Consider the following 27754-nt stretch of genomic DNA (forward strand, 5'->3'; position numbering starts at 1 on the left):
TATATATCAGGATCTTTCCAACACAAGGTGCTTGCCAAAGGATAAAATATAAAAAGGAAAGGTGAAGATCACCATGACTCTTGCATAATGTATAAGACAAGAATAAAAGATAGGCCCTTCGCAGAGGGAAGCAGAGGTTGTCATGTGCTTTTATGGTTGGATGCACAAAATCTTAATGCAAAAGAATGTCACTTTATATTGTCACTTGTGATATGGACCTTTATTATGCAGGCCGTTGCTTTTATTGCTTCCATATCACAAGATCGTATAAAGCTTATTTTCTCCACACTAATAAGTCATACATATTTAGAGAGCAATTTTTATTGCATGCAACATGACAACTTACTTGAAGGATCTTACTCAATCCATAGGTAGATATGGTGGACTCTCATGGCAAAACTGGGTTTAAGGATATTTGGAAGCACAAGTAGTATCTCTACTTGGTGCAAAGAATTTGGCCTGCATGAGGGGGAAAGGCAAGCTCAACATGTTGGATGATCAATGACAATATACTTTATTTTGTATATAAGAAAACATAACCCATTAGGCTGTCTTCCTTGTCCAACATCAACTCTTTAGCATGTCATATATTAATGAGTGCTCACAATCATAAAAGATGTCCAAGATAGTATATTTATATGTAAAAACCTCTCTTTCTTATTACTTCCTATTAATTGCAACGATGACAAAAACTATGTTTGCCAACTCTCAACAACTTTTATTCATCATACTCTCAATATGTGAAGTCAGCCAAATATGATCTCTTTGTTTCTTTTTATTCTTTCTTTTCCTTTTATTCCCTCAAGATCATAGCAAGATAGCAAAGCCCTCGACTCAACACTAATCTTTATTATATATAGATCACGGGCTCGATTACATAGAGGAATCATAAAAGCAAAACTCAAAACTAAATCATACTAAAGCTTTATTCTACCAGATCAAGATATTACCAAAAGGATCAAACTAAGAAAAATGGTAAAGATAGGAGTGTGACGGTGATACGATACTGGGGCACCTCCCCCAAGCTTGGCAGTTTCCAAGGGGAGTGCCCATACCCATGTGATTATGTCTCTTTCTTCGGAGGTGGTGGTGTGATATTCTTGGCGATGATGCCCCTCAAGATACGATTCTCCTCCTCGAGCTTATTGAATTGATGCTTGAGGTCCATTATTTCCTTATGGAGCTTACCGGCGACGGCTAAAGCTCCTTTCACCCATGGATGTTGCATAGCTGCTGGAGAACAAGTGACACTCTTTTTCATATTTTCATAAGAAAGAAATCTAACATTGGAAAAGATGGCCGAGTTTGGAATAGTTGAGCTCTGTAGTTCCCCCATCATGAATCCGGCTTGGAAATGAGAAGTAACTTCTTGATCCTCCTCCATGGCATCTATCCTTTTCAAGTCGGCCTACATCTCCTCCTCCGTTGATGGCCCAAAGTGATAGGCATCACTGTTTGCTCCTGGACCTGGTGTCGGATAAGACACCCGACTCTCCCTGACTGACTCTTGAGAAGACATCTTGCTCTAAATCTGCTGCAGAAACAACTCAAAACAAAAACAGAGGATTTCGTCGTGGTACGGTGGTCAAAACTATCGGGAGATTATATAATTAAATTTTACTGACCAAAATAAGTATCGTGCAAGAAAACAGAGTCCGGAGAGCACACAAGGTGCCCACGAGGCAGGGGGCGCGCCCAGGGGGGTAGGGCGCGCCCTCCACACTCGTGGACGCCTCGTGTCCTTCCCAGACTACTTTTTATTTTCCTATTTTCTTAAATATTCCAAAACAGAGAAAAAAAATGATATTAGACCAGTTTTGGAGTCGGTTTACTTACCGTACCATATACCTATTCCTTTTCGGAGTCTGAAACGTTCTGGAAAGTGTCCCTTATGTATTCCTCCGGGGTCACAGTTTCAATAACATTAGTTTCAACATTTATTGGATTGCCTGATGAGGGAGTCCTGGATTAGCGGGTGTCCAGATGGCCGGACTATGGCCTTTGGCCAGACTCCCGGACTATGAAGATACAAGATTGAAGACTTCGTCCCGTGTCCGGATAGGACTTTCCTTGGCGTGGAAGGCAAGCTTGGTGATTTGATATGAAGATCTCCTCCCATTGTAACTGACTCTGTGTAACCCTACCCTCTCCGGTGTCTATATAAACCGGAGAGTTTTAGTCCGTAGGACGAACAACAATCATACCATAGGCTAGCTTCTAGGGTTTAGCCTCTCTGATCTCGTGGTAGATCAACTCTTGTACTACCCATATCATCAATATCAATCAAGCAGGAGTAGGGTTTTACCTCCATCGAGAGGGCCCGAACCTGGGTAAAAACATCGTGTCCCTTGTCTCCTGTTACCATCCGCCTAGACGCACAGTTTGGGACCCCCTACCCGAGATCCGCCGGTTTTGACACCGACATTGGTGCTTTCATTGAGAGTTCCTCTGTGTCGTCACCTTTAGGACCGATGGCTTCTTCGATCATCAACCACGACGCGGTCCAGGGTGAGAGTTTTCTCCCCGGACAGATCTTCGTATTCGGCGGCTTCGCACTGCGGGCCAATTCTCTTGGCCATCTGGAGCAGATAGAAAGCTACGCCCCTGGCCATCAGGTCAGATGTGGAAGCTTAAACTACACGGCCGATATCTGCGGGGACTTGATCTTTGACGGATTCGAGCCACGGCCGAGCGCGCCGCACTGTCATGAGGGGCATGATCTAGCTCTACCGCCGGACAGCGCCCAGAGCGCCGCTCAGGCGTCCGCTCCGACCATTAGCTTGGAGGTGACTGCACCAGTCGGGGACGGACGGTTGGACGCCGCCCCAGGAACCGCAATCTCTATGGCGATCGAGCCGAATACCAGCCTAGTCCTTTGTGAGGCCTGTGACTCCAAGGTGCCAGACTCCGTTCCGGACTCCGGATCTTCCACACCCCTTCCGATCGAACCCAATTGGGCTCCGATCATGGAGTTCACCGCCGCGAACGTCTTTCAGCACTCGCCCTTCGGCGACATCCTGAATTCACTAAAGTCTCTCTCCTTGTCAGGAGAGCCCTGATCGGACTATGGTCAGCAAGGTTGGGATGAGGATGACGAAGAAACCACCCACTTTGTAGCCACTGTCGACGATCTAACCGACATGCTCGACTTTGACTCCGAAGACATCGACGGTATGGACGCCGATGAAGGAGACGACCAAGAACCAGCACCTATAGGGCACTGGAAAGCCACCTCGTCATATGACATATACATGGTGGACACCCCTAAAGCAGGGAATGGCGATGAAAAAACGGAGGACGACCCCTCCAAGAAGCAACCTAAGCGCCGACGTCAGCGGCGCCATTCTAAATCCTGCCAAAGCAAAAACAGCGAGTCCGGCACTGGAGACAACAACACCCCGGACAGTGCCGAAGACAACCCCCTCCAGCAGGATTCAGCGCAGGAGGACGGAGAAGCCAGCCCTCATGAGAGAGCGGCAGACAGGGAGGTCGAGGACGACAATTATATGCCTCCCTCCGAAGACGAGGCAAGCCTCGACGACGACGAATTTGTCGTGCCAGAGGAACCCGTCGAACAAGAGCGTTTCAAACACAGGCTTATGGCCACAACAAGCAGCCTCAAGAAAAAACAGCAGCTTCTCAGAGCTGACCAAGATTTGCTAGCCAACAGATGGACAGAAGTCTTGGCGGCCGAAGAGTATAAACTTGAACGCCCCTCCAAGAGCTACCCAAAGCGCAGGCTGCTACCCCAACTAGAGGAGGAAGCAACTAAACCTACATCACCAGCATATGATGTGCCCGATCGGCCACCCCGTGGCCGCAATAGAGAGGCCTTTCGGCCCTCAACTCAAGCCGCATGCCGGCGCCGCTCAAAAAATACCAGTGCACGGGGAAACGCAACAGACCTGCGAGACATATTGGAGGATAAGGCAGGGCAAACAAGATAGATCTACGGATCGCGTGGGCGCCCCACGTCACGCGACGATAATCGTCACGCTGGATATGATAAATACGACCAGGCCGAACACAATAGACAAAGCTCATCCGAGCTACTTCACGATATAGGCCAGTACAGGGGCGCCGCACACCCACTATGCTTCACAAACTAAGTAATGGATCATCAAATCCCCGAGGGTTTCAAACCCGTAAACATTGAATCATACGATGGCACAACAGATCCTGCGGTATGGATCGAGGATTATCTCCTTCATATCCACATGGCTCGTGGTGATGATCTACACGCCATCAAATACCTCCCGCTCAAGCTTAAAGGACCAGCTCGGCATTGGCTTAATAGCCTGCCAGCAGAGTCAATTAGTTGCTGGGAGGACCTGGAATCGGCATTCCTTGACAACTTCCAGGGCACTTATGTGCGACCACCAGACGCCGATGACCTAAGCCACATAATCCAGCAGCCAGAAGAATCGGCCAGACAACTCTGGACACGATTCCTAACCAAGAAAAATCAAATAGTCGACTGTCCGGACGCAGAGGCTCTTGCAGCCTTCAGGCACAACATCCTAGACGAATGGTTTGCGCGGCACCTAGGACAGGAAAAGCCGAAATCTATGGCAGCCCTCACGACACTCATGACCCGCTTTTGCATGGGAGAAGACAGCTGGCTAGCTCGTAGCAATAACATAACCAAGAGCCCTGGCAACTCGGATACCAAGGACAACAATGGCAAGTCACGTCGGAACAAGCACAAGCGCCGCATTAACGGCGACAATACTGAGGATACGGCAGTTAATGCCGGATTCAAAGGCTCTAAACCCGGTCAGCGGAATAAGCCATTCAAAAGAAACCCTCCGGGCCCATCCAGTCTAGACCGGATACTCGATCGCTCGTGCCAGATACATGGCACCCCCGAACAACCAGCCAATCACACCAACAGGGCTTGTTGGGTGTTCAAGCAGGCAGGCAAGTTAAGTGCCGATAACAGAGACAAGGGGCTGCACAGCGATGACGAGGAGGAGCCCCGGCCGCCGAACAACAGAGGACAGAAGGGCTTCCCCCCACAAGTGCGGACGGTGAAAATGATATACGCAACCCATATCCCCAAAAGGGAGCGGAAGCGTGCTCTCAAGGACGTCTATGCGTTGGAGCCAGTCGCCCCAAAGTTCAACCCATGGTCCTCCTGCCCGATCACTTTTGATCTAAGGGACCACCCCACTAGCATTCGTCACGGAGGATTCGCCGCATTGGTCCTAGACCCAATCATTGACGGATTTCACCTCACTAGAGTCCTCACGGACGGCGGCAGCAGCCTGAACCTGCTTTATCAGGATATAGTGCGAAAAATGGGTATAGATCCCTCAAGGATTAAACCCACAAAGACGACCTTTAAAGGCGTCATACCAGGTGTAGAAGCCAGCTGTACAGGCTCAGTTACACTCGAAGTGGTCTTCGGATCCCCGGATAATTTCCGAAGCAAAGAGTTAATCTTCGACATAGTCCCATTCCGCAGTGGCTATCACGCCCTGCTCGGACGAACCGCATTCGCAAAATTCAACGCAGTGCCGCACTACGCATACCTCAAGCTCAAGATGCCAGGCCCTCATGGAGTCATTACGGTCAACAGAAACACCGAACGATCCCTCCAGACAGAGGAGCACACGGCGGCCCTGGCGACGGAAGTACAAAGTAGCCTCTCAAGGCAATTCTCCAATCCAGCTGTTAAACGTCCGGACAATGTCAAGCGCGCCCGCAGTAACCTACAACAAAACCGGCTGGCACGTTCCGAGCAAGCATAGCAGTGCGGCCCTAACCCCAGCCCTCGCCAGATGGCGATAGCTGTACCACGCATACATAATTACGCTCTGGAAATACCATGGGCATAAGGGGAGGGGCACAACCACAGCACGCCCAGAATGCGGCTCAACCGCACTAGGGGCTCCATATTCTGCCATTTCTTTTTTTTTGTACTTTCAGGACCCAACCATTCGGAAGGCCTGTCCGGCAATACACTCGCCGAACACACGATGCAACAGCCAGGGAGACAACAAGCCGCGTCAAATGTCCAGGTGGTCTCTATAACGAGCTAAATACCTGTTTTACTTAAAGTCTCGCAGCTTGCCCCTAGAGAGGGACATGTCAAATAATCCCATCTCTTGCTTATCGCACTATTTGTATCGTTCTGCTTTCATAGCAGCCCTTTTTAATAAATAATACATAGCTCTTATCTATTATTGTATTCATTTATACAAATATGGTCAGTCATGACATTATGCAACCGTACACTTTGGTACGGCCAATACACCAGGGGCTTAAGTACCCCATAATACGGTGTGAGAAGACCGAACACTCTCACGAGTGCGACACCCTGAACTTATAGCACTATATGCATCGGCTCCGAATCATGTCTTGGGTCAATAGTTGGGTTTGCCCGGCTCCCATGTTTTGGTACCTCACGTTCCGCAATGTCGGCTAAGGTAGCGCTGGGAGAACTACTGCGATTGTGCCCCAGTTGAGCTGGGTTAACACCTCAGTAGAGAAAGCTAAAACTGACCATCATGATAGTGCGAGAGACCGGTCGCTGTTCGAGAGGTTTTTCGAGTCCCTAAAGACTTATGCCGCTTAGAGCGAGGAGCCGGATTTATCCGGCCTAGGCGTGGATAGCGCCCCGAACTCGGTCTTGCGAATACTAGGGGCTTCGCCGAAATTTAAAATTATAGAATTCTATGGCTAAGTGAGAGTGATAAAGCATTATAAGTCCGATGGCCTGGTTCATTGTGCTGAGCGCCTCCCTAGATGGACCCAAGAATGGGAACAAGAGCGCTCAGGTTTATCCCGAACACCCCAGCACTCGTGGCATGGGGGTAGAAGCCGACGACTTGCATCTCTCAGATTTCATAAACGGCCGCACAGAAGGTAATATTTTAAATTAAAAAAGCGTTGCTTAGCGCATATGAACAAGTTTTCAGCGCACAGGATAAACACGAGCGAGTTTACTCAAAAATTACATCCCCGGTACATTCATTCGCTACAAGATGGGAACCCTTTAGGATGCCCTCATAATACATCTCGGGCCTGCGATGCTCCTTCCCCTCCGGTGGCCCATCCTTCACCAGCTTCTCAGCATCCAGCTTGCCCTAGTGCACTTTAGCACGGGCAAAAGCCCTGCGGGCACCCTCGATGCATACGGAGCGCTTGATGACTTCAAGTCGTGGACAGGCATCCACCAGCCGCCGCACCAGCCCAAAGTAGCTCAACGACATGACCTCCCCAGGCCACAGCCGGCCTATCAGGCCCTTCATGGCCTGTTCGGCTACCTTATGAAGCTCGACCAGCTGCTTCAGCTGGTCGCTCAAGGGCACCGGGGGTCCGGCCTCAGCATACTGGGACCAGAACACCTTCTCGGTCGAGCTCCCTTCATCATCCCGGTAGAACGCGGCGGCGTCGGATGCACTGCAGGGCAGATCTGCGAATGCTCCTGGGGAACTCCGAATTTGGGTAAGTAACAAGTAATTTACTTTCACATGCTTGCTTTGCATAAAGAATGCCTTACCCGCCACAATCTTTTTCATCGCCTCAATCTCCTGGAGGGCTTTTTGGGCTTCGGCCTTGGCAGATTGGGCGCTTTCAAGTGCCGAGGCAAGCTCGGACTCTCGAGTCTTTGAGTCAAGCTCTAACCTCTCATGTTTTTTCACAAGAGCATCGAGCTCTTGCCGCACCTCCGCCACCTGCGCCTCTTGCTTCTCTCGCTCTGAGTGCTCCATGGCCGCATTATCTCCGACCTTGGAAAGCGCTTCCTTCAGGGCTGCCACCTGGGTTGTGGCCCCTGCAACATTCACGTTGGTCCTGTCATTATTTGCAACCAGGTATTTCTATATACATTCACATAAGGTATTACATACCTTCCTTGTCCTCGAGCTGCTTCTTGGCACGGCCGAGCTCGTTCTCGGACTGCTCGAGGCTCTGCTTCAATGCTTCGACCTCCGCAGTCAATGCGGCAGAGGTCAGCAGCGCATCCTGCATTCCCATATTGACATATTTATGTTAGACTCCTGCGTATATCTTTTTTTTAGATCCTCAGCCTGGCTTTTCTTTCCGAACACCAAACTGAGCATCAGGGGCTACTGTCTATGTGGTAACATTTTTATATGTTTTGAATACATACCTCAAAGCCTGTTAGCAGGCTGGTACAGGCTTCTGTCAGCCCGCTCTTGGCGGACTGAACCTTCTGAATCACCGCACTCATAACAGTGCGGTGCTCCTCGTCGATGGAGGCACCGTTAAGCACCTCCAGCAAATTGTCTGGCGTCTCCAGTTGGACGGAGGCCGCCGGCGTCGTAGGCTTTCCCTTCTTACGAAGGGGCTGCCTGCTGGACTCCGAAACCACTTAAGGCTCCGGAGCGGTGTCCGGCCCAGGGCCGGACTTAGATCCCTCTGGGGCTTTACCCCCTTTGGGCCTGGAGTCCGGGAGGTCGCCTTGCGGCGCCTCCAGGACCACCTCCTCCTGGTTTAGTCCCTTTTGGGACTCCACCTCGGCGTCGTCCGTAGGGAGAGGGGAGGAGGCCGTCAGAAGTGAAGCGCTATTCACATCTGACGAATCCAGGGAGCCGCTCGACGAATCGCTGAGCTGAGCCTTGGGCAGACTGCATGATTGAATTCGGCGTCAGAAGGTACCGTACAATAGAGGAGCTCCATAAGTTATTCTGGTATCCAGATACTTACGATTTTGCCAGGGGCTTGACCCTGGATGGCCATTCCTCCCCGCCGTCTTCGGCATCAGAGGCGTAGTCCGGCAGAAGGGTCCTCCCCTTCTTGGACCCTCCGGCCTCCCCAGTTGGGGCGGCCTTCCTTTTCTTTCCTCCCCCCGCTGGAGGAGGAGAGGCTTCTTCTTCTTCCTCCTCCTCTTCCTCAGAGGCGGAGGGTGCTTCGGGGTTGTCAGACGATGAATCCGACACCACCAGGCATCGGGAACTCTTTCGAGTCCCCGTGGCCTTCTTCTTGGCCTTCTTCTCCGGTACCACGTGAGGTGCCGGAACCAGCAACTTCGTCAAGCGTGCGTCTGCTGGGCCTTCGGGCAAAGGGGCCGGACAGTCAAACTGTTCAGATGTCCTCTTCCAGTCTTGTCAAAGGAGCAAGAGTTTAGATCCTACATGGAGTCAAACTATGAAAATCAAGTGTCCCGTGAAGGACTAAAAGCAAGCTTACTTCGGTGGCTTGGCGCTTGGCGCAGAATCCGCGATCCTCGGTGACGGGAGGGGAGACCTCGGAGCTCTTGAATAGCACCTTCCAGGCGTCCTCGTGCTTTGTGTCGAAGAGCCTGGACAGAGTTTGGTGCTGGGCCGGGTCGAACTCCCACAAGTTGAAGGCCCGTCGTTGACACGGGAGGATCCGGCGGAAGAGCATGACCTGGACTATGTTGACAAGCTTAACCTTCTTGTTCACCAGGTCTCGGACGCAGGTTTCGGGTCCGGTCACCTCTTCCGGACTACCCCACAACAGGCCCGTTTCTTTCCAAGATGTGAGCCGTGTGGGGATGCCAGATCGGAATTCGGGGGCCGCTGCCCATTCAGGGTCACGCGGCTCGGTGATATAGAACCACCCCGACTGCCACCCTTTGATGGTCACTACGAAGGAGCCCTCAAGCCATGTAACGTTGGCTATCTTGCCCACCATGGCGCCTCCGCACTCCGCTTGATGGCCTCCCACGACCTTCGGCTTGACGCTGAAGATCTTCAGCCATAGGCCAAAGTGAGGCTGGATGCGGAGGAAGGCCTCGCACATGACGATAAACGCCAAGATGTTGAGGATGAAGTTTGGGGCCAGATCGTGGAAGTCCAGGCCGTAGTAGAACATGAGCCCCCGGATGAACAGGTGAAGAGGAAAGCCCAGTCCACGGAGGAAATGGGGGATAAATACGACCCTCTCATGTGGCCCAGGGGTGGGGATGAGTTGCCCCTCATCTGGAAGCCGGTGCGCGATGTCATTAGATAAGTATCCGGCCTTCCTCAACCTTTTGATGTGCCCCTCCGTGACGGTGGAGGCCATCCATCTACCTCCCGCTCCGGACATGATTGGAGAAGGTTGAGGTGGGAAGTGCGGACTTGGGCGCTGGAGCTCGATGCGCGGGAATGGATAAGCAAAGGAGGAAGAAGGCATAGATGGAAAGGGTGTGTCCTTATCCCCTTATATGGGCGGCCGAAACTATAAGCCCCCACCAGCCTAATAAAACTCGCTTATCTCCCAAGCATCGCAGTTAATGGCGCGGTTGGGTTACCCACGCCCGTATTGATGAGAATCCCGGAATAAGGAGACACGATCTCTTCTTTGACAAGACGTGCCAGGGAAACCGCCTCGCTAAACACGCCGAGGTGGGATAGTAAAATGAAACAAATAAAGGCTTGGCCATGGCATGATGTCACGCTGTGGAATACGTCACCAGATTAGATTTGTGCAGATATTATTCTCTCTACGGTGGTATGTGGAACTTATTTTGCAGAGCCGGACACTATCTTTGTGTTCAACATCTTCTATGAGGTATTCGGAGGAGGAACCTGCCTTGCAATGCCGAAGACAATTTGCGCGCCGGACTCGTCGTCATTGAAGCCTGGTTCAGGGGCTACTGAGGGAGTCCTGGATTAGGGGGTGTCCGGATGGCCGGACTATGGCCTTTGGCCGGACTCCCGGACTATGAAGATACAAGATTGAAGACTTCGTCCCGTGTCCGGATAGGACTTTCCTTGGCGTGGAAGGCAAGCTTGGCGATTCGATATGAAGATCTCCTCCCATTGTAACCGACTCTGTGTAACCCTAGCCCTTTCCGGTGTCTATATAAACCGGAGAGTTTTAGTCCGTAGGACGAACAACAATCATACCATAGGCTAGCTTCTAGGGTTTAGCCTCTCTGATCTCGTGGTAGATCAACTCTTGTACTACCCATATCATCAATATCAATCAAGCAGGATTAGGGTTTTACCTCCATCGAGAGGGCCCGAACCTGGGTAAAAACATCGTGTCCCTTGTCTCCTATTACCATCCGCCTAGACGCACAGTTTTGGACCCCCTACCTGAGATCCGCCGGTTTTGACACCGACACCTGGGATATAATGTTTGATTCTTTGCCCGTTCACCACCTTCGGACTTGTGCCTTCGAAGTTGTTGATTTTTATGGCACCGGAACGATAGACCTCCTCGATAATGTAAGGACCTTACCATTTAGAGAGGAGGTTTCCTGCAAAAAAATCGTAAATGAGAGCTGAAAAGCAACACATAATCACCTACATTAAACTCACGCTTTTGTATCCTTTTGTCATGCCATCTTTTAACTTTTTCTTTAAACAGTTGGCATTCTCATAGGCTTGAGTTCTCCATTCATCAAGTGAGCTAATGTCAAATAACCTCTTCTCACCGGCAAGTTTGAAATCATAATTGATCTCTTTAATGGCCCAATATGCCTTATGTTCTAGTTCGAGAGGTAAGTGGCATGCTTTTCCATAGACCATTTTATATGGAGACATACCCATAGGATTTTTATATGCAATTCTATAAGCCCATAATGCATCATCAAGTTTCTTGGACCAATTCTTTCTAGATCTATTAACAGTCTTTTGCAAAATCAATTTAAGCTCTCTATTACTCAGTTCTACTTGGCCACTAGACTGTGGGTGATATGGAGGTGCAATTCTATGATTAACATCATACTTAGCAAGCATTTTACGAAAATCACCATGAATAAAATGTGAACCACCATTAGTCATTAGGTATCTAGGGACTCCAAACCTCGGAAAAATAACTTCTTTAAGCATCTTAATAGAGGTGTTATGATCAACACTACTAGTTGGAATAGCTTCTACCCACTTAGTAACGTAATCAACAACAACTAAAATATGTGTATACCCATTAGAGGAAGGAAATGATCCCATATAATCAAAGCCCCAAACATCAAATGGTTCAATAACAAGAGAATAATTCATAGGCATTTCTTGACGTCTACTAATATTACCAATTCTTTAACATTCATCGCAAGACAAGACAAACTTACAGGCATCCTTGAAGAGAGTAGGCCAATAAAACTGGATTGCAATACCTTATGCGCAGTTCTATCTCCAGCGTGGTGTCCTCCATAAGCCTCAGAGCGACACTTGCATAGGATGTGTTCATGTTCATGCTTACGTACACAATGTCTAATAACACCATCTACAACTTCTTTATAAAGGTGTGGGTCATCCCAGAAGTAATGTCTTAAATCATAGAAAAACTTTTTCTTTTGCTGGTATGTGAAACTAGGTGGTAGAAATTTAGCAACAATGTAATTAGCATAATCAGCATACCATGGAGCAGTACGAGAAGCATTTATGACAACTAATTGTTCATCAGGAAAGCTATCATCAATAGGTAGCACTACAAAAAAATACACTTCCGTGATGATACTTGTTCGTCATAGTAGGTCACGTTTTTTGTCATGCATGTACATCCATGATGATTTTATGACAGAATCAAGATAGTCATACCCGTGCTGTCGTAGAAGTGTTCCATGACATTACCAAAATTATCATCATGGAAGTGTCCACTTCCATGATGATAAATCGCGTGTCACAGAAGTGCTTTCGTCAAGGCCGACCGACACGTGGCATCCACCGTAACGGAACGCCGTTAAGCTATCGGGTCGGGTTTTGGATCCGATAGCCCGTTAACAGCCCCGACAAATGGGGATTTTCCACGTGTAAAATCATCATTGGCTGGAGGAAACACGTGTCGGCTCATCGTTGGGACAGATGTCATCCACTCATTGGACAGAAGGCGCCTATGATACGTCGACACGTGGCACGGCCCAACAGAGGCCCATTCCTGTGAAAAGGCCGACCCGTTTGACTTGGTCAAAAGATGGCAGGCCGGCCCATGTAAAGCCTTTTAACGGCCTGTTCACATATAGCCCATTTACAGCCCGCTAACCCAAGGCCCGTTACGCCCTATCCGAATTAGGCCCAGTAGCGTCATCTGGGCCATCCAATATGATTCCAGCCCATTTTCACTTCTGGCCCATGTATGGCCCATGACATCTTTCGGCCCATATGAGGCCCTATGTAACTCTTGGCCTATTAATGGCCCATGGTGCCCGTAATGAACAGTGTATCACTTTACACCCATTAACAGCCCGTGGTGAAACTGGCACGTAATGAACAATGTATCACTTTATACCCATTAACGACCTGTTATTCCATTGGGCCGTTTCCAGCCCATGTTATCTTTCGCCCTTCTCAGAGCCCATTTATTCTTGGGCTCATTTCCAGCATTCGTTTACTTACGGCCTGTTACTGTCATTTTCTGCTTGTGGGCCAAATTCAGCCTGTGGTTACAGTCGGCCCGTTTGTGGTCCGTTAACACGTTGGGCCATTTTCATAGCGTCATCAAATACGGCCTATTAACGATGGCCCGTTATGGTCGGCCCATGAACGGACGATTCCAACTCTAGCCCATTTACAGCCATATTGCGGCCTATTATTGGCCCATGTTTGGCCAATCGATCATACTGCCCGTATAAGGCCCATTGTTTCTACGGCCCGTAGAAGGCACGTTGTTTCTATGGCCCGTAGAAGGCCCACTGTTTCTATGGCCCGTAGAAGGCCCACTGTTTCTACGGCCCGTAGGAGGCCCAGTGTCACTATAGTAAATATTAGCCCATGGTTATTGTGGCCTAGTTTTAAAAAATAGGTTATTGCAGCACTAGCAAACCGCGAAAAAAGAACTGCTATGACTACAAGCAAACAAATAAACAAGACAACAAGGAAATAAATAAGCAAGCAACTTACGCTAGGCTATCACGGCTATCACACATATTACATTCACTGGGCATCAAAGTTCGCCACCAGTGCAAATAAACGCGCCGACAAAAGAATATACAAAACTGAGAGCACTTCAGAAGGCACTAGGCCTGGCCAGGTCGGGCCCCCAAACAGCTGAAGAAGCTGAGTAGACCTCAGTTGTGTCAACGATAGATGCATGAACACTAGATTTAAGGCATGATGGTGCGCACGACAGTCCTCTGACATCTTCATTGCATCTTTGACTTCAAGTCGGAGCTGAGCTGAAGCAAGCTTTTCTGCTTTAAGTTGAGACTGAAGAAGTCGAACTGATTGAGGCAGTGACTGCACCAGAGGTTGTATCACACCTGCTGGTGAGTAGCTTCAACTCACTATCTTCATCAAGACAGGACCTTGGGGTCATCTCGCTGTCCTCAAGATGGTTTGGCTCACTATCTTCCCTAAAGTTCTGCCTTGCGTAAGAGATACGACTCTGAAAGAGAAATAAGGAGACACGTAACATGTTTCACAATTATATAAGCAAATAAATGGATCTGTTCTGCATAAGGAACATTTTTTTACAACTACAATTTGAAACTGGTAGTTGTTGCAAACATCCAATCAGATGTAAACAACAAAGCAAACAGGAGTGGAGGAAATGATGCCTATCCAAATCTATACTAGAACAAAGTTTGAAGGCTTGAGAATGATGAACTTACATTACATGTTAACACGGGCTGGACAGAGCCCTTCTCCATGTTGATGGAAGGATAATTCAATAAATTCCCCAAAGAAAATTCTTTATAAGCGTTGCCATTATTCTACATTTTGCAAAGAGTAAATATAGATCAAATAATATTGGAAGAAACAGAGGATAATGAAGCTCAGGTGCAGACTGATGATACATAATCAAATAGCAATTAATTAAGTACAGTGTTACAAGGCCAAAGGGAGAGAGGTACTGAAAAGAGCAATGTAGAGCCCATTATTGTTTTGAGATCGTATGATCCTTTGAGCAAGGAGATTCATCTGAAATTAGTTTTCATACAAGAGAGAAGGTAAGGCACAAACAGTAATTTAGGAGTTCAAATTTTGAATTGATATCATAGACAGTACCTGACGCTGGGCTCCCAACAGTTCTAATAGAGGTTTGGCCACTGGAGTAGGGGTAAAGTGTGGTACAGTTGGGCCTGTGTTTTCTGTGGCTGCTGATCTATCTGATTTAACATGTATCACTACCTTTTCCAAATACCTAGTTTGTACTCCTTAAGGATCTGCACTCACCCTCTTCCTTTTGGACATCTATTACGAAAGAACAACATTTGACTGGAAAAACATAGTGTGACGACACATGGAAAATGTATAGAAAATGGATAGGTATGGCATATACTCATATATGATGCTTAAATTAAGTAGATGGTGTAACAAAGTGGAAGTAATGCAAGAGGTCACATGCAAAATATGTGCGACCAATACAACTTTGCAAAGTTAGAGCAAGCACCTTGATGGGTGAATAAGATAGGCCATCCTCCACCATGCCAAGTTTTTTAGCCAGTGGATTGTTCCACAATATTCCTCTCGTGCGCCCAGTCTCATATTCATTTTGATAATGTTCAATATCTGACATGCATGAAAACATAAAAACAAGTGAGATTTTCTTTGTAATGCAGAAGTGATTCTAATCCAATACTGCCTCCCTGTAAACCCATTTGTGCTATCTCTGCAATTCTTTTAAAAGATGCCATGCATGCTGTAATTTGTTGTGTGCATTAATATAATGTGGCCTACTACTCAAAATATGAGAGCTCCAGAAGTGATGACACTTCGCAGATGACAACTTCAACATATAGTAAAGAAGAACAAGTCGACCTGACCTGACAGATTCAAAATATACTAAGGGAGAACAACTCGACCTGACCAGTCGACCGCAAGAGAAGAGTATCATCATAAAGAAGAGCAGAAGAGCAAGCAAATTGAAGATATTACAAGTCTTTCAATACAATGTCGGTTGGCCACCCATGATGAACCAGAGCGCACAGAGAAATACTATTCTTTCCGGTCTCTCCATATGTGGCTCACATGCATTTCGAAACTAAAGTAGGAACATTTAGCGAACCAATTAAACATCTCTTAGTTTTACTAATATCAGCAATAATATTAGATATGAATTTGTACAACTAAGCTTGTTTAGCTCGATGGGTGGAGCAGTGCTATTACGACACGAACCACGTAGGCTGATTGTGGTCATCATAAAATGGGGGAAACATAAGCATGATGAGTACAGTGTTGACCGTGGCAGTGGGATGGCAGATCTGAAGCTGCAAACCGCGCAAAGGGTAGTTAGCAACCGATGTTTGCTTTGAAATAACAAACAAGATTTGGTATGGACAAGAAAGTATGGTCAACAAGTGACAAAGAAATGCAATTATGCTGTCTCTCTATATGTCGCGACATGCATTTGGAAACTCAAGTGGGACCTTTAGCTAACCAATTAAATGTGTCGGTTAACTAATATCAGTATCATATCACAATCATATTTGAACAACTAAGCTTATGAATTCTGAGTGCGTGTTGTTTAGCTGGAAGGGTGGAGTAATGCTAGTATGACAGGAAGCACCTACGCAGATCATAGTATAGTAGATAAAAGGGGAAAACCCTAAGCATCAAGAGAAAAATAAGGAAAGTGGAACTAGCTGGACCAGTGGGTGGCGCACATGCTTTTCGAAACGAATATAGGAACATTAGGTGACCAGTTAAACGTCATCTGTTTTAGTGATATGAGCATCATATCAGATTCATATTTCAACATGTAAGCTTTGGGTTGAGGTCTTGAGGAGCAGTGCTAGCATGACACGAAGCACCTACGATGATGGTAGTGAATATAAAGGGGGAAACCATAAGCTTTACGAGTATAGTGCCCGTGCCATGGCGGATCTGAAGGTGCAAACCGGACAAAGCTACTTCGCAACCAATGTTTGCTTTCAACTAGCCACTATGATTTGGTACGGACAAGAAAAGTACAGTAAACAAATTACGATCTATTTTGCGGGTGAGATCAATAACTTAAGCACATATGGAAGAGTACCACCTCTCTTGCGACGCCGTGTAGGCCTATGCTGATTCGTTGAGGGTGTTGCAGGTGCGAGGTTGTCGGGGGCTGGGAAGAAGACTTTAGACGGCAGACGACCGGGTCGGGGGATATATCCTGTTGCCGTGGACGAGGTGGTCGTAGGAGCGGCAACGGCAAGGTGGACGACAGTGCCGATTAAGCGAGAGGAGGCGATGAAAGGATCCTGGTCAAGCACCGTGGATGAGAGACGTCCATCTCTTGTAGTGGACGACGGGGTAGGGGTAGCGGCTCCCGCAAGGTGGAGGATGGGGTGGCGGACGGAGGAGGCTGGCCGCGGTGCGGAGGTTGCCATGCCGCCGCCGATGTATGAATGGGGAAATGGGGGGGAGGGGGGATCTCAAACTTTGGGACGCACTTCTCTGAAATGGGGGAAAGTTACGAACTTCTCCCCCGTTTAAAATTTCGGACATCGCGTCGGTTCGGGATGGGACGGTAATCTCGCATCTCCCAAATATTTGCCGGTAACTATTTCGGGCGAGGAGAGGGTGTTTTGCCGCCCATGGTTGGCGCCCACGGTGTATGAACGGGGCTGATAGGTAGGGCGTTGTGTCACGTATGATGTTAGTTACACATCTGCCCCTATTTAAAATATTAGCCTACATCGATTTCGGACGATGATAGTTTGTTTTGCCGCCCACCTTGTATGAATGGGGAAATGGAGTAACAGACACATGTCTTTCGGATGAGCTTCAATCAAATGTGTTTTTCCGCCCACGTTTGGCGCCCACCGTGTCTGAATGGTCTCAGAGGCCGTCGTGTCACATCTGATTGAAGTTACTAGTCTACCCCTATCGACAACACCGTAAATCCGGTCGATAAGGATGTCATGTGTTAGGGGTAGACAGTAATTTCCATCTCGCAAACACTTGCTTTGGGAAACCCACAAATTATAGTGGGTGTTTAGCCACTTCGTTCAAAACTTGGGAGAATTAGCATTCACGTTTGCCCTGGGCCCTAGCAAACTAAATTCAAATCCAATTTGTATTTGATTATGAATATCCATATATAATTATATGTTTTGTTATTTATTTCTTCAAAACCACAACAAAGATTTATTCCACCTTAATATATGATTATGATTTAGAAATGTCGTGATCTTCGAATTCAGTAGGTTCGATACACTCTGAGTCAAACCGATATTTCATCCAATACAATATGCTCACACGAAAAACAGTTCACCTTATGTCAATCATACAAGTACTGAGGATCACCTCGCCTAAAAAATCCAGATCACTACAACACATGGACAACATAGGGGGTCTTGCAACATAATCCATTCAGAGACATGACACAACATGCAAGTACAATAATCTAATGACAATTTCAACTAGTATCTAAAGAAGAACCAGGATTACCTTGGGCTTCAAATAGCACAAACAGCGGGACCTCCTCCGTCTTCAAATGCAACATTCTTACTTCCTCCAATTCTTGGGTTGCTTGCATAATGCGTGCCGCTAATTCCGTAATTTCCAGCCTCAAGATAAAGATTAACTCATTCATGGCAGCCACACCATCTCTTTCTGCCTCTAGTAGAGCCTCAAGCACTATAATATCTGTGCTCAGACCACTCTCCGACGGTGTTGCCTCTGAACTGCTACCATCTGGTAACATGGATGGCGCACTGCTTCCACAAATAGATTCTGGGTTTGTACATTGTGTCCTAGTGTGAACGGCATCCTGAAAGGTTTCCGCTAGACATAAGTAAGAGATAGTTATCGTATGATCCAGGCAGTAAGCTTACATGGTAAATGACGGACGAATTATTGCCGAGCATGGCAAACTATATTTAAATGGTTCAAAGCAGCATCAGCCGAAAAGAAATTAAAATGGTAAGATGAAACTAGGGATGTAAGTGGCAAATAAACGACATCCGCCTGTCCCATCTAGTTAGTTTTTGCTACCTCCCTAGTTCATTTTCCTCAAAAAACAAAAACTCTTTTGGACTATCATACCACTAGTGGACTTTAACCAGGATTAAACGGGACCCAATTGACATCCTAGTTGAAGGGAGTGTACCACCGCTATATTTAAGTTGCCAAGGCATCTAAGCAGTTGAAATAATCTGAGAAAGCACTTAATAGTGTGGCCTCATATAAACTACGAAGACAGTCTTGTGATGAAGTTGAGAGGAAAAGTTAAGGACTCAAATGAAATAGGCATGCATTTCTTTACGATAGTACATTAGGCAGTTCTGACATATTGGCCAACTCAGGTATAGCGTAACAACAAACAAGCATTCGAATCAAGCAATACAGTAAAGCAGACAACTGAACTATTTGTAATTCGGTAGGATTACAGGTTGAGGGCACAAGCCAAGAAAGCAGCCCACTCGCATTACATTTCACATGTACTAAAACACACTGGCTTACCATATGTTGCTGTGAAGCCTCGCTGCTGTTGCAATGTTCTTTGAAGATATCGTCAGCATCCCGTGGTTGCAAATCTAGTTGTTGTAGTTTATTCTGCACCCTCTATTTAGGTAGAATTAATTTTAATCACATGCACTGGTCCGAATGGATCATCAATGGTTCATCTAAACTAATGAAAGAAGGGTGTGTGCATACACGACAATATATCTGCTTCCCTCTATTTTTATGCTTGTTCGAGGTGCCAGCCCCAAAAGAACAAATATTTTGCTTGATGGGATTGGTAGCTCCATAATTAATAGAAGCATCAAATTAGTCATGCAACCTGGGAAGATCAAGAACACACAAACAAGTAATGAACAGAGGCTCGGAGCAGTGATGTAATAGCTAGCATCAGAAAATGTAGGGTAAAACGAACAAAAAGCAGTGGAACCACATGCTAGTTTGTTGATGTGTAATTAAGCATAGAGAACATTAAGTAGTCTGATGGATCCAACAGGTGGCATCAGAACAAAACTAAAGCATATTAACTATATGTGCACTGGTATGTAATTTAGCACATGCAACATGTTCACTGCCAGAAGTATGGCCCTACAGGTGCAAGTAGAATAACGCGTCTCATGAAAAACTGAATGATGCCCTGAAGAAATTCAAAGGTGCGGTGCTTATGCTAGGAAAGTGAACATAGGCGCCGGCCGTTGGATAATAGTACCTGATTCTCAGCGGCGTATGGGTATCGTTGTCATACTTGATAGCTAAGGATCATCGATGGTGCTCGTGTTGTGGTTGAGTTTGGGCCAGCTATCACCGTCGCTGAAGCGGCTCCGATGCTACAGTTGCGGCGCCCGTTGACATACAAGCAAGCTCATCTGTGGTAAGTGAACAGTTGCACGATAAAGAGAAAAAAATGAAGGAATACAAATCGAAATAACCTGATGAGGCTGCGGCGTCGGTAAAGCAGGGTCGGTGGAGTTGAATATGGCGTCCGTGGAGCGGGTCCGGTGCAGTGGACGAAGGCTTCGGCGGGCGCGTTGTACAGTGCTTTTGGTGAGGCAGATCTGTTGCGGCGGACGAGGGCTTGTATGAAGGACCAGCAAAGGGGCGGGCGAGGGAGTCAGTGAAGGGCCTACGCTGTGGTGGACGAGGGCGCCGGTTAAGCAGATCCGGTGCGGTGGACCATGATGGCGGTCAAGGAGATCTGGAGTGGTGGACAAGCCAGTCGCTGAAGCGGCTCCGGTGAAGTGGTGAGTTGGCAGTTGGGGGTTCCAAGGTGCGGAAGGTAGATCCGGCGAGGTGTGAGGTCCACCGCTGTGGCAGAGAACTAGATTCGGCGGCTTGCCGTGGTTGGGGGGGTCGGGGAGGGGAAGGGGAGGGGCTCTGGGGAAGAATGTTGGGGGCAAAGAGGGTAAAACAATGGAGTTACCAAAGCAACCCTTTTCCGTTCATGTGGTAGGGGTAAAATAGGAATATCGCAGGGCTAAACTTTCGGGCGCGTGATATTTCGATGTGAGCGGGAAGTTTGAAATCTTTTGGCGCCTAAAATATAAGTATTCTGCTCTCGTACGGCCGACTATGATATCATGGTCGACAATTTGTTTATTTTGCATGCAAGAAAAAGTGCAAGTTTTGAAAATCAATGTCTCCAACTTGAAACTTAGATTGTCCATTCAATTCAAATATGGATCATTGAGCTACTACAAGCAAATACGATCATACGGTCCAATTAAAATGAAATTCCAAATGTGTTTATCCTAAATATGATGATAAAAGCAAAAATGTGTATGTGTATGAATAAAGTGGATGATTATAAAGTTTGAACATGCCCGTATGTGTATATCTCTAGGTTTGATATATGAATTTGAAATCATGAAATCCCGGCTTAAAAAATGTACCTCTGTTTAAATGAATTACAAAAGCTAATGATGGAGTCGAATTCCAAAATTCCAATCTTAGGTTTGTAGTTCTGGTACATCAAGGTATATCACGCATGTTCAAAAGTATCGTTATCTCATAGTACAAACCGTGAAACAAATTGATCAACCATGAGTGCACAATATCTCAATTACGCTAAAGTCCCTCAAATATAGACACCTCACTCTTTATCTGAAGTCAACCCCCCCCCCCACCACACACACACACACACACACACACATAGAGAAGTCGTTCTCTCCCCCAAACACCAACACACGAGCACATTAACAGCCCTCTCTCTTCTAAAGTCCGGACCCCAACATAGGTCTCTATCACTTTGTCTCTCGGGCATGCACACATCTCTTCCCTCACTCTCTAGGCCTCCCGCTATCTCTCTTACCCAAGCACATGCACTATGTAGAGTGTATATTTCCCATACACACAAAATGTCGCCCCCAAATGTCTATCTCCCTAGTTATGTGGTTCTCGCACACTCACCTCACACACCACCCCCACTGCAAACAAGCACACTTTGTCTCCTTGTGTACCACTCTCCTCTTTCTATCTCTCCCACATGCGTACCCGCCCCAGCTCCTTCCCTGTATACATATATGTCGTGACTCTTTGCATAGATCCCTAATGTATAATCATTCTCGATTTCGCACATTGTTCTCTGCACCATCTATTCTAGATCTCTCATGAAGTCCCTATCACACCACGATGACTCGCTTCCCTTGCGTCTCCGTTCATAGGTCAATTTCGAACAACATCAACATTGTCTCCCTATCTATACGCCATTTATGGACACAAACGACCCCTCTCGCCCCCTCACTTCCTCTCTATCTCTCTCTGTCGCTAGCTCTCTCTTTCTCTCGCTCTCACACCCCTCTCCCCCACACACACTCGATGTCTCTTCCAAATAGTCTGCTCCCCCCGCCCGCACCCGTGCTATACCGCTACTACACATGTCACACCATTCCCCCTTCCCTTATACTAGGTTTACATCATCAGTGGTCTCTCTACTCCACATACACTCTCTCCCTCTCACACACAAACGCGTGCACAAACACACACAGACACGCACAAACACCCATTTATCTGGATCCTCATCTCTCCCCATGTCCGCATGTGTATCTCACACACTCACTCTCTAATTATGTATATGTGTCTCCATGTTACACAACACAAAGCCCCATGTACATGTCTCTCTCTATCCTCCACACACATAGACACAAAGAATCTGTTATCATTGCCTCAAACTCTAACATATCACACATGCACACTGTCTCTCTCTCTCTCGCAAACACGCTCAACAAGGGTTTCCCCTTGAATAACTTACCGTCTATTCATCAACAGTCGTGGAAGTACAGCGAACATGAGATGTGAAAAAGAATAAATCTACACGTGCTTAGACCACCTAGTATGACTACTAGGACTAGACCAAGCCAAAAAGCGCGCCGCCGTCACCCCCTCCTTGTCAGCGACGGGAGAATCTTTGTTTTACACAATCGAGAAGTCATTGTGCTAAGGCCCCACATGCCGAGGCGTTCAATAGAATGTAGATGCTAGTTTACGGAAGCAAGTTTCGATAATACGTTTGTATCTCCATACTTATATTTCTTCTCTTATAAAAAACCGAGTTGGTGATGATGGTACGTGTGCCATCTTGCAATATAGACCGTCCGATCTATATCTGACGGATGGAAATTAAACTAAAAGATACCCGCACCCCTCTCCACATTGCAGACAAGGCCTTCCCTCGTTCATCCTTATCACCAACAAACCTCATTGTTGAGCACTTAAGAAAGGAAGCCTCTGGAACAAACTGGCCTGGTGGCCGCTGCCGGCGTCGTCAATCCCCATGCCTCCGATCAGTCCCCCACCAACCACCACCACACCCAACTCCTCTTCACCTTATCTCATATTTCTCGAGATATCATTAGTTTTTACACATGGGATTACTCTCGCAAGGGTCAATGTCAGTGTTCTGGGAACGGGGGTCCCCAGACTTGCCTGCCTGCGGCCTGCGGCGTGGCTCAAGGGGCAGCCCAGCGCGGCCCATCTTCATCAGCACGAGCTCAAGACCCTCGTGAGGGGCCAAGCCTCGCGGGGCGGACGACAGGAAGCTTCCCCAGGCACGGCCTCCTCAGGCTGGCTCGCGAGGAGGCAAAGAGATCAAGGCGGGGTACCTCACGAGGTGTCCATGACGTGAACTGTGACAACCAGCCACAGGCGGGCGCCGGCCTGCACAGAGTCCTTGTTTCCCCTTTGGTGCAAAGGGGGCAAGCGCAGGCGAGAGTATCAAGCAAAGGCAGCCATTTCGGTGCAACAAGACCAAGACCAGTAGAACGGCAGGATGGAGGTCATCGTGGAGCCCAAGCCGGCGTCACCACCAGAGCCTTTGGCAGGCGATGACCAAATTTAGTCAGGATAAGTGTACTAGATGTTCCCCTTCAAAATGGCCAATTGTTGGTGCCCTTCCCGCTCAATATTTGGGAAGAGGCCCAGGGCCTTTGCCTATAAATAGGACTAGCCACCCACAAGGTAGAGGCATCGAGAGATCAGCTAGAGATCAATCGGATCATCATCTCGCAGAGCGACTGAACTCCTCCTAGTAGTTCATCGCACCAGTCAAGAACAGACCCTCGCGGGGCTGTTCTTCCTTGTATTGTCCATCATCAGCCCAAGAGGCAATCCACCGCACCACACACTGGAGTAGGGTATTACACCACATTGGTGGCCTGAACCAGTATAAATCCCGTGTCTCTTGTGTTGTTCATTTGATAGCTTAAATCCTAGCATGGCGGTGAGGTGTAGGTAGGCAGAAGGCGAAATCTCCGCGCACACCCCAGTGTTTGAATCTTAAGGGTCTGCCGGAACCCCAAATCCGACATTTGGCGTGCCAGGTAGGGGTGCGCCGGAATTCATCTTCCGTCGCCCTGTTCTTCATCGACCATCGCATCCATGTCAGATGCTCGTCGGGCCCGCGCCGAGCGCCGAGCCGCTCTCTCTTCCTGCGTCGCCTAGACGGCCCTTGTCGGCGGGTGCCCCCGCCGTTCCCCGTTGCCTGCCGTCAACGCCGCGACCGGCCCGGCGGGGAACGAGAAGCAAGCTTCGTCCCAGCATCCGTCCATGAGGCAAAACGGCCGCACTGCTACTCCCTCGCTCGCTCCGGCTGGTTCTTCGTCCCGCGCGCCCCGCGCGGCCATGGAGGCTCAAGCTGCACTCATCGTGGCAAACGAGCTCCTGCGCTACCGCCCTGTCGACGGCGTCTACAAAGAATGGCTCGACCGCGTCGCCGAGCTCGTCCGCGCTGCAGGGGGCGCCCCTGCGCCGTCCATCTCGCTGCACCGCGCCCCGCCCTGCGCGGGCCATGAAGCTCCGAGGGCGCCTCAGCCGCCTCCTCCCCAAGAAGGCGCCATGACCCCAAGGCGCGTGGCCCCTGGGCAGAACCCGCTCTGTTCGGCGCGAGCGCAGCAAGAACGGAGCTGCGAAGAGGTCCCTCGCCCCCAAGAAGCTGCCCGAGTGCTCCCTGCTCCGGCCCGTTGCGACCACGCTCCTGTTCCAGCACGCCAAGACCCTGCGCGGCTCCAAGCTGCAGCGCATGGGGACCCGCAAGACCAAGCTCCTCGTCACCCAAGGCCTCCCGTGGCCACAACAGGCTGCCTCGCCTTCACCACCGAGCTGCGCAGCGTCGCGTGGCCCTGCAAGTTCAAGCCAAACCTGCCTCCTTGCTACGACGGCACGGCCGACCCTGTGGAGTTCCTCCAGCTCTATGACCTGGGCATCGAAGCCGCCAACGGGGACGATAAGGTCATGGCAAACTGGTTTCCCATGGCACTCAAGGATGGGGTCCGTACCTGGCTCCTGAACCTGGCCCCTAGCACGATCTCCTCCCGGGACGAGATGCGCACCCGTTTCATCGCTAACTTCCAAGGTACTCGCGACCGGCCGCCCGCCGTGAGCGACATGTGCCGCATCAAGCAGCAACCAGGGGAGACCCTGCAGAAGTACATCCAGCGCTTCAACAACGCACGTCTCAAAATCCCCAAGGTGACTGAGGAGGCCATCATCTCAGCCTTCTCTGACGGCGTGCGCGACATCAAGATGAAGGAGGAGCTGGTGATGCATGAAGATCTGTGCACTTCCTTGGAGCTGTTCAACTTGGCGACCAAGTGCGCCAGGGCTGAGGAGGGGCGCCTTTCCCTCCTCGAGCTGCCAGCCGCAGACCCAGAAGAGAAGAAATCCAAGGCCAAGGACGTTAAGCGCAAGGGGGCTGCCGTGCTCGCGGCAGAGCCAGACACCAAGCGGGGCAGAGACCAGCCAGAGTCTTTCAAAGGCAACCGGTACTGTGTGTACCACGACCTCCACACCCACAACACCAACGAATGTCAAGAGCTTCGACCCATGCGAGAAGGGAGGACCGGCCGATGCCCAGACCTCAACGATCGAGGCTACGACTGAGGAGGAGGAAGAAACGCAGGACGCTGGGAAGACCGCGGCCCTCGCCAAGGGTGGCGCGACCGACCTCGCGAGGATCGTTGGCAGGGCCAGCCTCGCGAGGGAGACTGGAGGGATCAGCCTCGCGAGGATCGTTCGCATGGAAACGCAGGCCTCCCTCCACTGCCGCCGCAACCAAGGAGAAACAAGGACCATCATCAGGACGAGGGGGCTGGGGGCTTCCAGGAGCCGCGAGCGATTGCCTACATCCTGGGAGGAGCTCAAGCCCCAGCCTCTCAGTGCATCTTCAAGCAGTTCGCCCGCGAAGTGAATGCAGTCCTACCCAGGCTCGAGGCCACGCACCCTCTCAGGTGGTCGGCGTGCGCCATCACGTTCAGCTCATCGGATCAGCTCAAGTGCGCGGCCACAGCCGGAGTCCTCCCGATGCTTTGCTCCCCAGTCATCAGCAACATGCAAGTCACCAGGACCCTCATCGACGGTGGGGCAGGGCTCAGCGTCCTGTCCATAGAGACATTCAACAATCTCCAAGTGCCTTACGATCAGCTTCAGCCAACCAAGCCTTTCTCCGGAGTCACCGATGGCTCCACAGTTCCGATTGGGCAGGTTCGCCTCCCGGCCACCTTCGGGGCGTGAAACAACTGTCGCACCGAGCTCATCGACTTCGACGTCGCCCACATTCTCCTGCCATACAACGCCATCCTCGGGTACCCAGCCCTCGCCAAGTTCATGGCCGTGACTCATCATGACTACAACGTCCTCAAGATGCGAGGAAGTGGCGGAGTCATCATGGTGGCCTGTGAAGAAAGAGACGCAGTGTGCTCCCTGGAGCGAGCTTTCCAGGCCGCATCACTTGAAGACCCAGATCGCGGGAGCGGGAGGCTCCATGAGGCCGCTCCCAAGAAGAAGAAGACATCGCCAGGCCCGACCCCTCAGGAGGCAGGCCCCTCAGGGTCTGCGCCTGTTCAGGGGGCACCTCCTTCTGTCGCATAGGAAGGCGTGCCCGGCGCCCTCCTCAGGCAGGGCTCAGGGGCTCCCTCCTGGAGGGCCACCGACCTTGCTAAGGTCGCAAGGGAGGCGCTTGGGAACCACTTGGAGGCGTGTTTCAGAGCACATTTCCCCCAGGAAGGAGCAAGGCAAGGAGGGCCAAACCCTCAGGAGTTCGTCAGTCAAATCACGCAGGAGTTGCAGGAGTCAAGAGTCATGAGTGGCAGCCACCGCTTACCCGCCGCAGCTCCCCATCCAGGCGAGGATGGTGGGCTGCACGTCTGCATCGACATCCCAGGGCTCAACCGAGCCGCCTCTCAGGAGCGCTTCTAGCCCTCATGCGTGGGGCGCTGCGAAGGCCCATCCCACAGCTACGTTCGCATGCCCTACGGCTTGCCGAACGCGGCTGCTGTGCGCCAGCGCCTCATGGGAAGCATCCTGGAGGCTCAGGAGGCCAGGCGTTCAGCAGTCCTGGCGGAGATGGAGATGGTTCGCGAGGAGCCACCAGCACCTCCTGAGCCTCCCGAGGCTCCTGGGCCTGGGGGCTCGTGAGGATCAGCTTCCGCAGCCCACGATGTCCGCTGCTTCAACACCCCTTCGTCTTCAACGCTATCAGGTGACATCCTTCAAGTTTCGTTTCCAGCTGGGAGCGCCCCCAGGGCTGCACTATTCCCAGGCCGCGTGGGTCCGTCCCTGCGGCATGTATCCCTTTTGTTCATGCTTTTAGCTCACCTTGTTGGGGGCGCCCCTCGGGCTGCATCATCCCCAAGTCGCTCGGGTCAGACCCAGCGGCATGTACCCCTCTTGCATTTATTTTCGGGCCATGCATTCGACCCATCATGCTTGTTATTTGATGCCTGTCCGCGGCACCTCTTCTTCCTTCATGTCGGCCGCTTGCGCGTTAAAGGGGGGGGGTACCTGAGCATCGCGACTCAGGGCTCCTACTGGCCCTCCAGCCCTCAACCTCTGGCTTTGTCCATGGCAAGCCAGCGACGGCTGAGACCCGCTCGAGGGCCGGGACCCGAGGACGTAGAGCGTCGGCATCTAACCAAGCTTGCGCGTTAAAGGGGGGGTACCTGAGCATCGCGACTCAGGGCTCCTACTGGCCCTCCAGCCCTCACCCTCTGGCTTTGTCCACGACAAACCAGCGA

This window comes from Triticum aestivum, chromosome 7B, assembly GCF_018294505.1.
Source record: "Triticum aestivum cultivar Chinese Spring chromosome 7B, IWGSC CS RefSeq v2.1, whole genome shotgun sequence".
NCBI lineage: Eukaryota > Viridiplantae > Streptophyta > Magnoliopsida > Poales > Poaceae > Triticum > Triticum aestivum.